The sequence below is a fragment of the Lacerta agilis genome, chromosome 2, assembly GCF_009819535.1.
Source record: "Lacerta agilis isolate rLacAgi1 chromosome 2, rLacAgi1.pri, whole genome shotgun sequence".
Taxonomy (NCBI): domain Eukaryota; kingdom Metazoa; phylum Chordata; class Lepidosauria; order Squamata; family Lacertidae; genus Lacerta; species Lacerta agilis.
The window spans coordinates 112,377,363-112,394,563 of NC_046313.1; positions in this window are offsets into that span (position 1 = coordinate 112,377,363).

Sequence of the window (17,201 nt, forward strand, 5' to 3'; positions counted from 1 at the left end):
CTGCTTTCTGAAGGCAAGAAGCAAGCAAGGGATGCCTAGCCTTTGTGCTGGACTTCGTCCATTTCAGCTAGCCGATCTTGAAAGGAACAGGTGTGCAGAAAAACTAAGAGTTTGCACAGGAGCTACTAACAGCTTGCTCCTCTTGCAAACTCTTGTTGTTGTTCAGTCGTGTCCGACTCTTCATGACACGACTCTTGCAAACTCTACTTCTCCCTAAAGGAAAACAAAAATGAGCTGCGAATCTGATCACACGCTTTATGAACTTCCCCCCTGAAGAATCCTGAAAACTATAGTGTGTTAAGGGTGCTGGAAACTTTAGTTCTATGGGGTGGGGTATACTAAGTTGCCATAATTCTTTGACGGGGGGGGGGTGGTATTTTAAATGTATGGTGCGTACGCAGCCACTGAATCACAGCTGGCAAGGCAGTCTTCCTGCTTCTCTTGCAAAGAACTGGAGGGAAAAGGGTAAAAGGCGGATCTAGACGGATCCTCATGAATTCATATGATTTTTTCATTCAAATGAAAAAAAACCACCATGATACTGTAGACCACATCTCAGTCTATATGTAGCATCAAAAAAATCATGCACCCACTGTTTTGTGGGGCCACAATGGTGCAAAAACTTGTTTAAAAAACACGGATCCTCATGGATCCTCATGATTTCTGCATTGGGACACCCCAAACTCACCGTCAAATCACATATCATGTCCAGGGGCACAGCCTGCACCACAAAAATCTGGGATCCATGGCTTCCTCGCGACAATATGGCGCAAAAACTTGGTTTTGAAGCACGGATCCTCATGGATCCGCACCCTTTTTGCATTGGGCCACCCCTAACTAACCGTCAAATCACACATAATGTCCAGGGGCACAGCCTGCACCACAAAAAACACGGGTCCACCGCTTCCTGGCGACACCACGGCCCAAAAACGGGGTTCTGAAGCACGGATCCTCATGGATCCGCACCCTTTTTGCACTGCGCCACATCAAACTCACCGGCAAATCACACATCATAGCCAGGGGCACAGCTTGCACCACAAAAAACACGGATCCAACGCTTCCTGGCGACACCACGGCCCAAAAACGGGGTTCTGCACCACAAAAATATAGATCTGAGGCATGGATCCACATGAATTCATATGATTTTTATATTGAAACAAAATATAACCACCATGATACTCTACACCAAATACTAATCTATAGGCAGGACCAAAAAAATCACGTTTCCACTATTCCGTGAGGCTGCAATGGCGCAAAAACATGGTTCTGAAGTGCGCATCCTCACGAATCCGCACCCTTTTGCACTGCGCCACATCAAACTCACCGGCAAATCACACATCATAGCCAGAGGCACAGCCTGCACCACAAAAAACACGGGTCCACCGCTTCCTGGCGACACCACGGCCCAAAAACGGGGTTCTGAAGCGCGGATCCTCACGAATCCGCACCCTTTTGGCACTGCGCCACATCAAACTCACCGGCAAATCACACATCATAGCCAGAGGCACAGCCTGCACCACAAAAAACACGGGTCCACCGCTTCCTGGCGACACCACGGCCCAAAAACGGGGTTCTGCACCACAAAAATATAGATCTGAGGCATGGATCCACATGAATTCATATGATTTTTATATTGAAACAAAATAAAACCACCATGATACTCTACACCAAATACTAATCTATAGGCAGGACCAAAAAAAATCACGTTTCCACTATTCCGTGAGGCTGCAATGGCGCAAAAACATGGTTCTGAAGTGCGGATCCTCACGAATCCGCACCCTTTTGCACTGCGCCACATCAAACTCACCGGCAAATCACACATCATAGCCAGAGGCACAGCCTGCACCACAAAAAACACGGGTCCACCGCTTCCTGGCGACACCACGGCCCAAAAACGGGGTTCTGAAGCGCGGATCCTCATGGATCCGCACCCTTTTTGCACTGCGCCACATCACGCTCACCGGCAAATCACACATCATAGCCAGGGGCACAGCCTGCACCACAAACATCATGGATCCAACGCTTCCTGGCGACACCACGGCCCAAAAACGGGGTTCTGCACCACAAAAATATAGATCTGAGGCATGGATCCACATGAATTCATATGATTTTTATATTGAAACAAAATAAAACCACCATGATACTCTACACCAAATACTAATCTATAGGCAGGACCAAAAAAATCACGTTTCCACTATTCCGTGAGGCTGCAATGGCGCAAAAACATGGTTCTGAAGTGCGCATCCTCACGAATCCGCACCCTTTTGCACTGCGCCACATCAAACTCACCGGCAAATCACACATCATAGCCAGAGGCACAGCCTGCACCACAAAAAACACGGGTCCACCGCTTCCTGGCGACACCACGGCCCAAAAACGGGGTTCTGAAGCGCGGATCCTCATGGATCCGCACCCTTTTTGCACTGCGCCACATCAAACTCACCGGCAAATCACACATCATAGCCAGAGGCACAGCCTGCACCACAAAAACATCAGGGATCCAACGCTTCCTGGCGACACCACGGCCCAAAAACGGGGTTCTGCACCACAAAAATATAGATCTGAGGCATGGATCCACATGAATTCATATGATTTTTATATTGAAACAAAATATAACCACCATGATACTCTACACCAAATACTAATCTATAGGCAGGACCAAAAAAATCACGTTTCCACTATTCCGTGAGGCTGCAATGGCGCAAAAACATGGTTCTGAAGTGCGGATCCTCACGAATCCGCACCCTTTTGCACTGCGCCACATCAAACTCACCGGCAAATCACACATCATAGCCAGAGGCACAGCCTGCACCACAAAAAAACACGGGTCCACCGCTTCCTGGCGACACCACGGCCCAAAAACGGGGTTCTGAAGCGCGGATCCTCACTGGAATCCGCACCCTTTTGGCACTGCGCCACATCACGCTCACCGGCAAATCACACATCATAGCCAGGGGCACAGCCTGCACCACAAAACATCATGGATCCAACGCTTCCTGGCGACACCACGGCCCAAAAACGGGGTTCTGCACCACAAAAATATAGATCTGAGGCATGGATCCACATGAATTCATATGATTTTTATATTGAAACAAAATAAAACCACCATGATACTCTACACCAAATACTAATCTATAGGCAGGACCAAAAAAATCACGTTTCCACTATTCCGTGAGGCTGCAATGGCGCAAAAACATGGTTCTGAAGTGCGCATCCTCACGAATCCGCACCCTTTTGCACTGCGCCACATCAAACTCACCGGCAAATCACACATCATAGCCAGAGGCACAGCCTGCACCACAAAAAAACACGGGTCCACCGCTTCCTGGCGACACCACGGCCCAAAAACGGGGTTCTGAAGCGCGGATCCTCATGGATCCGCACCCTTTTTGCACTGCGCCACATCACGCTCACCGGCAAATCACACATCATAGCCAGGGGCACAGCCTGCACCACAAACATCATGGATCCAACGCTTCCTGGCGACACCACGGCCCAAAAACGGGGTTCTGCACCACAAAAATATAGATCTGAGGCATGGATCCACATGAATTCATATGATTTTTATATTGAAACAAAATATAACCACCATGATACTCTACACCAAATACTAATCTATAGGCAGGACCAAAAAAAATCACGTTTCCACTATTCCGTGAGGCTGCAATGGCGCAAAAACATGGTTCTGAAGTGCGCATCCTCACGAATCCGCACCCTTTTGCACTGCGCCACATCAAACTCACCGGCAAATCACACATCATAGCCAGAGGCACAGCCTGCACCACAAAAAAACACGGGTCCACCGCTTCCTGGCGACACCACGGCCCAAAAACGGGGTTCTGAAGCGCGGATCCTCACGAATCCGCACCCTTTTGGCACTGCGCCACATCAAACTCACCGGCAAATCACACATCATAGCCAGAGGCACAGCCTGCACCACAAAAAACACGGGTCCACCGCTTCCTGGCGACACCACGGCCCAAAAAACGGGGTTCTGCACCACAAAAATATAGATCTGAGGCATGGATCCACATGAATTCATATGATTTTTATATTGAAACAAAATAAAACCACCATGATACTCTACACCAAATACTAATCTATAGGCAGGACCAAAAAAATCACGTTTCCACTATTCCGTGAGGCTGCAATGGCGCAAAAACATGGTTCTGAAGTGCGGATCCTCACGAATCCGCACCCTTTTGCACTGCGCCACATCAAACTCACCGGCAAATCACACATCATAGCCAGAGGCACAGCCTGCACCACAAAAAACACGGGTCCACCGCTTCCTGGCGACACCACGGCCCAAAAACGGGGTTCTGAAGCGCGGATCCTCACGAATCCGCACCCCTTTTGCACTGCGCCACATCAAACTCACGGGCAAGTCACACAACATAGCCAGGGGCACAGCCTGCACCACAAAAAACACGGGTCCACCGCTTCCTGGCGACACCACGGCCCAAAAACGGGGTTCTGAAGCGCGGATCCTCACGAATCCGCACCCTTTTTGCACTGCGCCACATCAAACTCACCGGCAAGTCACACATCATAGCCAGGGGCACAGCCTGCACCACAAAAAACACGGGTCCACCGCTTCCTGGCCGCACCACGGCCCAAAAACAGGGTTCTGAAGCGCGGATCCTCACGAATCCGCACCCTTTTGGCACTGCGCCACATCAAACTCACCGGAAAGTCACACATCATAGCCAGGGGCACAGCCTGCACCACAAAAAACACGGGTCCACCGCTTCCTGGCGACACCACGGCCCAAAAACGGGGTTCTGAAGCGCGGATCCTCACGAATCCGCACCCTTTTGGCACTGCGCCACATCAAACTCACCGGCAAATCACACATCATAGCCAGAGGCACAGCCTGCACCACAAAAAACACGGGTCCACCGCTTCCTGGCGACACCACGGCCCAAAAACGGGGTTCTGAAGCGCGGATCCTCACGAATCCGCACCCCTTTTGCACTGCGCCACATCAAACTCACCGGCAAGTCACACAACATAGCCAGGGGCACAGCCTGCACCACAAAAAAAACGGGTCCACCGCTTCCTGGCGACACCACGGCCCAAAAACGGGGTTCTGAAGCGCGGATCCTCACGAATCCGCACCCTTTTTGCACTGCGCCACATCAAACTCACCGGCAAGTCACACATCATAGCCAGGGGCACAGCCTGCACCACAAAAAACACGGGTCCACCGCTTCCTGGAGACACCACGGCCCAAAAACAGGGTTCTGAAGCGCGGATCCTCACGAATCCGCACCCTTTTGCACTGCGCCACATCAAACTCAACGGCAAGTCACACATCATAGCCAGGGGCACAGCCTGCACCACAAAAAACACGGGTCCACCGCTTCCTGGCCGCACCACGGCCCAAAAACGGGGTTCTGAAGAGCGGATCCTCACGAATCCGCACCCTTTTGCACTGCGCCACATCAAACTCACCGGCAAGTCACACATCATAGCCAGGGGCACAGCCTGCACCACAAAAAACACGGGTCCACCGCTTCCTGGCCGCACCACGGCCCAAAAACGGGGTTCTGAAGCGCGGATCCTCACGAATCCGCACCCTTTTGCACTGCGCCACATCAAACTCACCGGCAAATCACACATCATAGCCAGAGGCACAGCCTGCACCACAAAAAACACGGGTCCACCGCTTCCTGGCGACACCACGGCCCAAAAACGGGGTTCTGAAGCGCGGATCCTCACGAATCCGCACCCTTTTGGCACTGCGCCACATCAAACTCACCGGCAAATCACACATCATAGCCAGAGGCACAGCCTGCACCACAAAAAACACGGGTCCACCGCTTCCTGGCGACACCACGGCCCAAAAACGGGGTTCTGAAGCGCGGATCCTCACGAATCCGCACCCCTTTTGCTCTGCGCCACATCAAACTCACCGGCAAGTCACACAACATAGCCAGGGACACAGCCTGCACCACAAAAAAACACGGGTCCACCGCTTCCTGGCGACACCACGGCCCAAAAACGGGGTTCTGAAGCGCGGATCCTCACGAATCCGCACCCTTTTGGCACTGCGCCACATCAAACTCACCGGCAAGTCACACATCATAGCCAGGGGCACAGCCTGCACCACAAAAAACACGGGTCCACCGCTTCCTGGCCGCACCACGGCCCAAAAACGGGGTTCTGAAGCGCGGATCCTCACGAATCCGCACCCTTTTGGCACTGCGCCACATCAAACTCACCGGCAAATCACACATCATAGCCAGAGGCACAGCCTGCACCACAAAAAACACGGGTCCACCGCTTCCTGGCGACACCACGGCCCAAAAACGGGGTTCTGAAGCGCGGATCCTCACGAATCCGCACCCTTTTGGCACTGCGCCACATCAAACTCACCGGCAAATCACACATCATAGCCAGAGGCACAGCCTGCACCACAAAAAACACGGGTCCACCGCTTCCTGGCGACACCACGGCCCAAAAACGGGGTTCTGAAGCGCGGATCCTCACGAATCCGCACCCCTTTTGCACTGCGCCACATCAAACTCACCGGCAAGTCACACAACATAGCCAGGGGCACAGCCTGCACCACAAAAAACACGGGTCCACCGCTTCCTGGCGACACCACGGCCCAAAAACGGGGTTCTGAAGCGCGGATCCTCACGAATCCGCACCCTTTTGCACTGCGCCACATCAAACTCACCGGCAAGTCACACATCATAGCCAGGGGCACAGCCTGCACCACAAAAAACACGGGTCCACCGCTTCCTGGCCGCACCACGGCCCAAAAACGGGGTTCTGAAGCGCGGATCCTCACGAATCCGCACCCTTTTGCACTGCGCCACATCAGACTCACCGGCAAATCACACATCATAGCCAGAGGCACAGCCTGCACCACAAAAACACGGATCCACCGTTTCGTGGTGATACCACGGCCCCAAAACCTGGTTCTGAAGCACGGATCCTCATTGATCCGCACCCTTTTTGTTTTGGGCCACCCAGAAGTCACCGGAAAATCACACATCATAGCCCGGGGCACAACCTGCACCACAAAAATCATGTTGCACCACATTAAACACAAAAATACCCTCTCCTGCACTGTTAATGTGACCACTGGAACGTTTTTATTAGAGCCAAGAGGAGAATGTACGACTATATATTGTACCAAGATATGGTTCGTCTTCAAGAACAGATCAAATTCATGCTGAAGTATTAAAGAAGAAGAGAAATATGAATCTGCTTGTTGTAGTTGTTGTTGTTGTTGTTGTTGTTCAGTCGTTCAGTCATGTCCGACTCTTCGTGACCCCATGGACCAGGCCACGCCAGGCACGCCTATCCTTCACTGCCTCTCGCAGTTTGGCCCAACTCATGTTAGTCGCTTCGAGAACACTGTCCAACCATCTCGTCCTCTGTCGTCCCCTTCTCCTTGATCTTTCCCAACATCAGGGTCTCTTCCAGGGAGTCTTCTCTTCTCATGAGGTGGCCAAAGTACTGGAGCCTCAACTTCAGGATCTGTCCTTCCAGTGAGCACTCAGGGCTGATTTCTTTAAGAATGGATAGGTTTGATCTTCTTGCAGTCCATGGGACTCTCAAGAGTCTCCTCCAGCACCATAATTCAAAAGCATCAATTCTTCGGCGATCAGCCTTCTTGATGGTCCAGCTCTCACTTCCGTACATTACTACTGGGAAAACCATAGCTTTAGCTATACGGACCTTTGTCGGCAAGGTGATGTCTCTGCTTTTTAAGATGCTGTCTAGGTTTGTCATTGCTTTTCTTCCAAGAAGCAGGCGTCTTCTAATTTCGTGACTGCTGTCACCATCTGCAGTGATCATGGAACCCAAGAAAGTGAAATCTCTCACTGCCTCCATTTCTTCCCCTTCTATTTGCCAGGAGGTGATGGGACCAGTGGCCATGATCTTAGTTTTTTTGATGTTGAGCTTCAGACCATATTTTGCGCTCTCTTCTTTCACCCTCATTAAAAGGTTCTTTAATTCCTCCTCACTTTCTGCCATCAAGGTAGTATCATCAGCATATCTGAGGTTGTTGATATTTTTTCCGGCAATCTTCATTCCGGTTTGGGATTCATCCAGCCCAACCTTTCGCATGATGAATTTTGCATATAAGTTAAATAAGCAGGGAGACAATATACAGCCTTGTCGTACTCCTTTCCCAATTTTGAACCAATCAGTTATTCCATATCCAGTTCTAACTGTAGCTTCTTGTCCCACATAGAGATTTCTCAGGAGACAGATGAGGTGATCCGGCACTCCCATTTCTTTAAGCACTTGCCATAGTTTGCTGTGGTCGACACAGTCAAATGCTTTTGCGTAGTCAATGAAGCAGAAGTAAATGTTTTTCTGGAACTCTCTAGCTTTCTCCATAATCCAGCGCATGTTTGCAATTTGGTCTCTGGTTCCTCTGCCCCTTCAAAATCCATCTTGCACTTCTGGGAGTTCTCGGTCCACGTACTGCTTAAGCCTGCCTTGTAGAATTTTAAAATTTAAGCCTGCCTTGTAGAATTTTAAAATTGTAAAATTCTACAATGAATCTGCTTGCTTACTCTCAACTTATATCCAGATTCAAGAAAGACAGTTCAATCATTGAAAAGACAAAATTTGAGTCCATCATAATAGAGGTCTACCTTTTGGGTAAAATTTATAAACTATTGGACTTCCGGTGAGCGCCATTACCGATCGGCAGGGTTCCTTCCCAGTCTGGGGGGTGCCAACGTTGCCAGGCTTCTGGGGTACCGTTACTGCGATACGGCCCCGTTTAAACTGCAGATTGAGAGTTCTGCAGACTTGGAGATTCGGCTGATGCCCTTTGCGCCTCCTTTGCCCCCCGGTAAGCTCTAATAAGAGCTGCCGAGAGCGGGTGAGGTGGTAGGCGCGGGCGCTTGAATCAACCGCTTGCCTGACATTGTGAAGCAGCGTTGCCGGCGGATTAAGAGCGCCTCATCCTTCCTTAAATTGGATTTGAAAGTTTTGGACTCTGTAAGTAAGGAGCATTCATTATTTGAAAATTTTAGAAGATTTGGATCGGAGGGAGACGTAAAAAGGAAGTCCGTCTCCCCCTGCTTGCGATAGGACTGTTGTAACGGGACTTAATGTACAGCCGAGAACTTTTTGAAGTTTATAAAAAGTTTAAAGTTTGGGAAAAGCAAGCCCCCTGAGGGGTAAAACCCAGTGGGGGGGGCAAGAAAGTGGGACTTAAGAGTGTTTTTGAAGGCGAAATTGAAAGAGGAAGCCCCACGCGCCCTCTGGAATACGGAAGCCGGGTCAGTCTGCGGGCAGCCATTGTGATGCAAAGAACTGAGTATACTGTTGGATACATTGTTTCCGACTTGAATTTACTGCTGCTTTGAAACCTGTGGAAGCCCTGGGAGGACTTTGAAGGGTTAGAAGGAGCAGAAAGCCACTTTGAAACACTTTGGATTTGTACAAAAACTTTTGGTAACTCTTTTGACTTTGCCTGAAAGTGAAACAAAATAGAAAATTCTTTCCAGTAGCACCTTAGAGACCAACTGAGTTTGTTCTTGGTATGAGCTTTCGTGTGCATGCACACTTCTTCAGATACCAAGCTCATACCAAGAACAATCTCAGTCGGTCTCTAAGGTGCTACTGGAAAGAATTTTCTATTTTGTTTCGACTATGGCAGACCAGCACGGCTACCCACCTGTAACTGAAAGTGAAACAGTACGACTTCTGTGGTTATCTATTGGGATTACAGACTGAACAGCAAGGGTCCCTCTAGTGGCCATAAAAATAGTGCTTTTGACAGTTTAAAGTGATTTTTGGAGTTCTCAGAGCCTAGGAAACCATCTGCAGCTGGGTGACCTTGAGAATGGATGATGATAAAACAACACCAGCACAGACAGTGAAAAGAAGGGATCAAAGAAAAGGCTCTGTGAAATCTTTTGAGGAGCAAATTTTAGCACAGCTGGCAGTATTGACAGCAAGTGTGAATGCTAACACAGAACAATTGAAGCAAAATTCTCAGGAGGTGCGTCAGAATACACAGACACTTGACAGATTGGGTAAGGAGGTGGGTTCTATGAAAACAGAAATAAAGCAAACTAAGGAACAACTTACAGAAGTGCAAGTACAAGTCAATACTATCAAAAATGTCAAATTAAAGGCAGTGGATCAACAGCAGGAGGAATTGCAGATTCGGATGGCTATGCTGGAGTTGAAGGAGAGACAGACTAATTTGAGGATCAGATCGCTACCAGAACTGGAAAAAGAGGACTTTAAAACTTTTTAAATTGAAGAGCTGGCAGAATTTTGGGATCTGGATGAGGAGGAGCTGAATAAAACGGTGGTGAGAGCATTCAGATTTGGTGGGAAAAGTAAGAAAAGGAAAACTGTAAATGACTGTATGATCGAATTTAGAACCAAGGAAGATAGAGATAAAATATTGGAACTCCATTACGCAACGAATTTGGTGATTGGCAACCAGCAATTTATACTTTTTAAAGACATCCCTCAACTCCTCCTTGACCTGAGGAAGAGATATACTGACGTGACCACAGTTTTGAAGAAAAAAGGAATCTTTTTCCGGTGGGAGTTTCCATAAGGCCTTTCCTTCAAGTATAAAGATTGAAAGATAAGAATAAGATCAGTGGAGGAGAAACAAAAGTTTCTGGATACATATTCAGAGGAATTTGACGCAGGAAAAGAACAAGAAGCACTTCTGGGAAGGTTGGGACTACCGTCATCAAGACCACCAGCTAGACCTGAACAGGACGACGACAAAGAGCTATTGGGAGCAACAGCACCGATACCTGACAAAGAGTAAAAATGGCGCTAAGGTTTTTGACGTGGAATGTAAGAGGTCTTAACTCAAAGGCCAAGAGGAACCAGGTAAATCATATATTGATTAAACAAAATTTGGATGTAATCTGTTTGCAAGAGACTCATGTTGTGAGAATCCACAGAAGAGTATTACAGAACAAAAAGCTGGGACAGGACTTTATTTCATCAGACAAAGTTAAAAAAAGAGTGGTGATATACGCAAAGGAAAAGTACAATCCAAAATTACTTTTCAAGGACAATGAGGGAAGATACGTGGCAATAGAAATAAACATGCAAGGAGAAAAATTCTTAATTCTGGGAATCTACGCACCGAATGATGCTAAAGTGGACTTTTTTAAAAGAATCCATGATACTCTATTGGACTATTTGGATTACAAAATTATCTGCATGGGAGATTTGAATGGTGTGGTCTCCACATTAATGGATCGGTCACAAAGAACCAAGTTTTCGAATGAAGGAAGACTACCAAAATCATTTTTTGAGATGACAGATAACTTGGACTTAATCGACTCATGGAGACTGCACAATCCTCTGGAAAGAGAGGCAACTTTCTTTTCAGAGGCGGTGTTGGCTTGGAGCAGACTCGATTATATATGGATTACAAAGGATTTGGCACCAAGAATCACTAAGGTACAGATAGACCCAAAATTCGGTTCAATTGGAATTAAAATTGACTTTGCAAGGTTCATTCAGATGGAGGATGAATGATTCGCTTCTAAGAAATGATAAAATTATTGAGAAGGCCCAAAGAACCCTAAAAGACTATTTTGAAATCAATTTAAATATGAATTTGGAAAAGAGGGTGATTTGGGACGTGAGCAAAGCCGTAATGAGAGGTTTTCTGATTCAGCAAAATGCGATCAGAAGGAAAGAACAAAATGAAAAGAAAGAAAGAATCTTGGCAAAAATTAAAGAGAAAGAAGAAAAATTGAGGAGTAAACCAAAAGACCAGCAGATACAAAAAGAAATCAAAGCGCTAAAAGTTCAATTTTCAAATTTGATAAATTTGGAAATAGAGTGGAAAATTAAATGGCTGAGACAGAGAACCTTTGAGTTGGCGAATAAATGCGGAAAGTTATTGGCTTGGCAATTGAAGAAGCGTCAGAAACAGAACACTATTACAAGTCTAAATTATGAAGGAAAAAGCATCGAGGATCCTAAGGATATTAGGAAATGTTTTCAAAAATTCTATAAGCAATTATATAAGAAAGAAAAACAGGATAGTGATTTGATCCAACAGTTTTTGGAGAAAAATGGAATGCGTAAGATACCAGAGGAAAAGAAAACTATGCTCAATCTCCCCATCACAAAGCAAGAGATAGAAGAAGCAATAAAGGATATGCAGTTGGATAAGGCTCCAGGACCGGATGGACTTACAGCAAAATACTATAAAGTTTTAAAAGATTGGATGATACAACCAATGATGGAGGTTTGCAATGAAATAATACAGGGGAAGAAGGCACCTGAGTCTTGGAAGGAAGCTTATATTACTCTGATACCAAAGCCGGACACAGAAAAAACACAAGTTAAAAATTACCGACCAATCTCCTTATTGAATGTAGACTACAAAATATTTGCAAGTATTTTGGCCAAGGGACTGAGAGGAGTGTTGAAGGAGTACATCCACAATGATCAAGCAGGCTTTTTGCCAGAAAGGCACCTCAATGGAAATATAAAGAATATAGTGGATGTGCTGGAAAGGTTAGAAAAGAGAAGCAATACAAGAGCTATTTTGATGTTTGTAGATGCGGAAAAGGCCTTTGACAACATATCTTGGAACTTTATGAAACAAAACTTTTATAAAATGGAGATGGGAGGTAATTTTTATGAACGGAATAAATGCAATATATCAAGAGCAGAAAGCAAAAATCATTGTTAACAGTGTGGTTTCAGAGGAAATAAGGATTGAGAAGGGAACAAGACAAGGGTGCCCCCTATCCCCATTACTTTTCTTTACGGTCCTGGAAGTCCTTTTAAATATGATCAGGCAGAATGAGAATATTAAAGGAATAAGAGTGGGAGAAAGAGAATACAAAGTGAGAGCGTTTGCCGATGATCTGGTCCTAACCCTACAGGATCCTGAAAATAGTGCAGTGTGTGCACTGGAAACAATTCAACAGTTCGGGCAGGTCGCAGGCTTCAAGTTAAACAAAACCAAGACTAAAGTTTTAACCAAAAATATGAGTAAACAAGAGATTATGAGATTGGAATCACAAACAGGGCTTAGCTTTGTGAAGAAAGTAAAATATCTGGGTGTTAATATGACTGCTAATAACATAAACCTTTATAAAGACAATTATGAGAAAGTCTGGAAAGAGATAAAGAGAGATTTAGAAATATGGACTAGATTGAAATTGTCATTATTAGGAAGGATTTCTGTGATAAAAATGAATATTCTGCCAAAAAAGCTATTTTTGTTTCAGTCGTTGCCAATTATTGATAAGATGGAATGTTTTAAAAGATGGCAAAAAGATTTAACGAAATTTATCTGGCAGGGAAAGAAACCCAGGGTTAAATATAAGATTTTAATAGATGCAAAGAACAGAGGGGGATTTTCCCTGCCAGACTTAAGAACTTATTATGAAGCAGCTGCTTTTTGTTGGTTGAAAGAATGGTTTACATTAGATAATGCTGATGTATTAGATTTGGAAGGTCACGACAATGTTTTTGGTTGGCATGCATATTTATGGTATGATAAATGCAAAGTAAATAGTGGATTTAAGAAACATATAATTAGAAATTCTCTGTTTAAAATTTGGATGAAATATAAGGTTTTCTTAGAAAGCAAAACACCCAGATGGTTATCACCCTTAGAAGCTAAAGCACATAAAAGAGCAAATTTGGACCGACAATGGCCGAAATATAAAGACATTTTGATACAAGAAGGTCAGAATTTTAAATTAAAAACTTATGAACAATTGAAAGAACAAGTCACAAATTGGTTACAATATCATCAGATCAATGAAACATTTAAAGCAGATAAGAAAGTTGGTTTTCAGATAGAAAAATCCAAGTTGGAGACGGAATTAATAGAGCCGAAAAGGAAAAATCTTTCCAGAATGTATAATCTGTTATTGGGGTGGCATACACAAGATGAGTTGGTAAAATCGGCAATGATTGAATGGGCAAAAGACCTGGGGCACAACATCATGATGGAAGATTGGGAGAGGTTGTGGAGTCAAAATATCAAATTCACAGTGTGCAGTTTATTAAGAGAGAACTTTATGAAGATGATTTACAGGTGGTATCTGACACCTGTTAAATTGGCAAAAATTTACCGTGGTTTAAGTAACAAGTGTTGGAGATGTAAGCAATCAGAAGGAACTTTTTTTCATATGTGGTGGTTGTGCCCTAAGGTGAAAGACTTTTGGGAAAAGGTATATAATGAACTGAAAAAAATTCTTAAATATACCTTTAAGAAAAAACCAGAGGCCTTTTTATTAGGCATTTTAGGTAAAGACATTTTGAAATGCGATAGAAATTTAGTTTTGTATGCCACAACAGCAGCGAGAGTATTAATAGCCAAGAACTGGAAGTTGGAGGAATTGCCTACTATTGAACAATGGCAGATGAAGATGTTGGAGTACATGGAGCCTGTAGAAATGACCGGGAGAATCCGTAACCAGAGAGACGACGTGGTGGAGAAGGAATGGGGAAAATTTAAAATGTATCTAAAAAAGTATTGTAAGATTCAAAATTAGATTTTTGTTTGAAGGAAAAGGATAGGCTGTCAAATATATAATGTGAATTAACAATACGAATTTTAGGAGAGTATAGAGTATAGAAATAGATCTGGAAATTGTTTTGCATTTACTAGTGTGTATAGAATATGTGATAAATTTAAATTGGGAAGTTACGTGAAATATTTTTTAAGGGACGCAAATAAGGGGAAACAGGAGGAAGTCCATGTAAAGATGTGAGGAAAGTGGAGCTTTTTTAATACGAAAGTTTGTTTTTTGTTTTTATTTTTTGATAGATGTTTTGTATTGTAGTTTTAGTTTGTTTGTGTATTTTTTTTGTATCTATTTTGTTGTTGTTTGTGGCGACGTCACGGCGCATGCGCTATGGAGCACAGTCTGCTCTTTGGCCGCCACACGCTTTTCTTCTCCCTTCCTAAAAAACGAAAAAAGAAAGGGAAGCAGCCGCTTGTGCTGCTTTCCTTTCCTTTTTCTTCTTCTTCAGGATTTTCTTGGCGCTGGCCCATTGCTGAGTGCGACGCACAGCGCATGCGTGCCGCGCCATAGTGGCGCTGGTGGGCGGGTCCCAGGCAGGCCGCGGGGTGGAGCGGCCCCGCTCCGCGGCTTGCTTGCAAAAAAAGAAAACAATGCCCAACCTGAAAAATACGGAGCAGATGATTCAGCAGGGGAAACACAGCCCAGAATAAGTAAGGAGGTAGTACAGGAATACTTGGCTAGTTTAGATGTATTCAAGTCTCCAGGGCCAGATGAACTACATCCAAGAGTATTAATAGAACTGGCAGAGGTGATTTCAGAACCACTGGCAGTAATCTTTGAGAATTCCTGGAGAACAGGCGAAGTCCCAGCAGACTGGAGGAGGGCAAATGTTGTCCCGATTTTCAGAAAGGGGGAAAGAGAGGACCCAAAAAATGACTGCCCAGTCAGCCTGACATCAATACCAGGAAAGATTCTAGAGCAGATCATTAAGCAAATGGTCTGTGAGCACCTAGAAAGGAACGCTGTGAACACTAAAAGTCAGCATGGGTTTCTGAAAAATAAGTCATGTCAGACTCACCTGATCTCATTTTTTGACAGAATTACAAGCCTGGTAGATGAAGGGAACACTGAGGATGTAGCCTATCTTGATTTCAGCAAGGTCTTTGACAAGGTGCCCCATGATATTCTTATAAAGAAGCTGGTAAAATGTGGGCTAGACAATGCTACCATTCAGTGGATTTGTAACTGGCTGGCTGACCGAACCCAAAGGGTGCTCATTAATGGCTCCTCTTCATCCTGGAGAGAAGTGACTAGTGGGGTGCCACAGGGTTCTGTCTTGGGCCCAGTCTATTCAACATCTTTATCAATGACTTGGATGATGGGCTTGAGGGCATCCTGATCAAGTTTGCAGATGACACCAAATTGGGAGGGGTGGCTAATACCCCAGAGGACAGGATCACACATCAAAATGACCTTAACAGATTAGAGAACTGGGCCAAAGCAAACAAGATGAATTTCAACAGGGAAAAATGTAAAGTACTACACTTGGGGGGGGGGGAAATTATAGGTACAAATACAGGATGGGTGACACCTGGCTTGAGAGCAGTACATGTGAAAAGGATCTAGGAGTCTTGGTAGACCATAAACTTGACATGAGTCAACCGTGTGATGCAGAAGCCAAAAAAGCCAATGCAATTCTGGGCTGCATCAATAGGAGTATAGCATCTAGATCAAGGGAAGTAATAGTACCATTGTATTCTGCTCTGGTCAGACCTCACCTGGAGTACTGTGTCCAGTTCTGGGCACCACAGGTCAAGAAGGATACTGACAAGCTGGAACGTGTTCAGAGGAGGGCAACCAAAATGGTCAAAGGCTTGGAAACGATGCCTTATGAGGAACGGCTTAGGGAGCTGGCCTAGAGAAGATTAGGTTAAGGGGTGATGTGATAGCCATGTTCAAATATATAAAAGGATGTCACATAGAGGAGGGAGAAAGGCTGTTTTCTGCTGCTCCAGAGAAGCGGACACGGGGCAATGGATTCAAAGTGCAAGAAAGAAGATTCCACCTAAACATTAGGAAGAACTTCCTGACAGTAAGAGCTGTTCGACAGTGGAATTCGCTGCCAAGGAGTGTGGTGGAGTCTCCTTCTTTGGAGGTCTTTAAGCAGAGGCTTGACAGCCATCTGTCAGGAATGCTTTGATGGTGTATCCTGCTTGGCAGGGAGTTGGACTGGATGGCCCTTGTCGTCTCTTCCAACCAGGGGCGTAGAGACGGGCGGCGGGGGGCGGTCTGCCCCAGATTCCAGGGGAGGGCAGGGGTGACACTTGGGCCAGCCCCGCCCCGCCGGTGGCCCAGAGAAAGCCGCAGAGTGAAGCCACTCTGCCCTGCGGCCCATCCGGGGTCCACCCGTCACTGCCGCTATGGGGCTGCCCTGCGAGATCGGCGGCTTGTGGGGCTCCCCCACCCGTGCTGCTACAGCACGGACGGGGGAGCTCCAGGAGCCAGCACTCGCTTAGCGGGTCGCCCCTGGAGCAGCAGCGCCGGCTGAGATGGACTGCGCATGCCCGGATTTTTAAAGCAGCATAGACAGGGAAGCCCCAGGAGCCAGCGTTCGCTCGGCGGGTCCTGACGCATGCATCATGATGTCATGACGTCATGGCGTCATGATGTCCCGCCCCCAGGGGGTGCCTCCACGGCAATGCCGCCCCTGGATGCTACGCCTCTGCT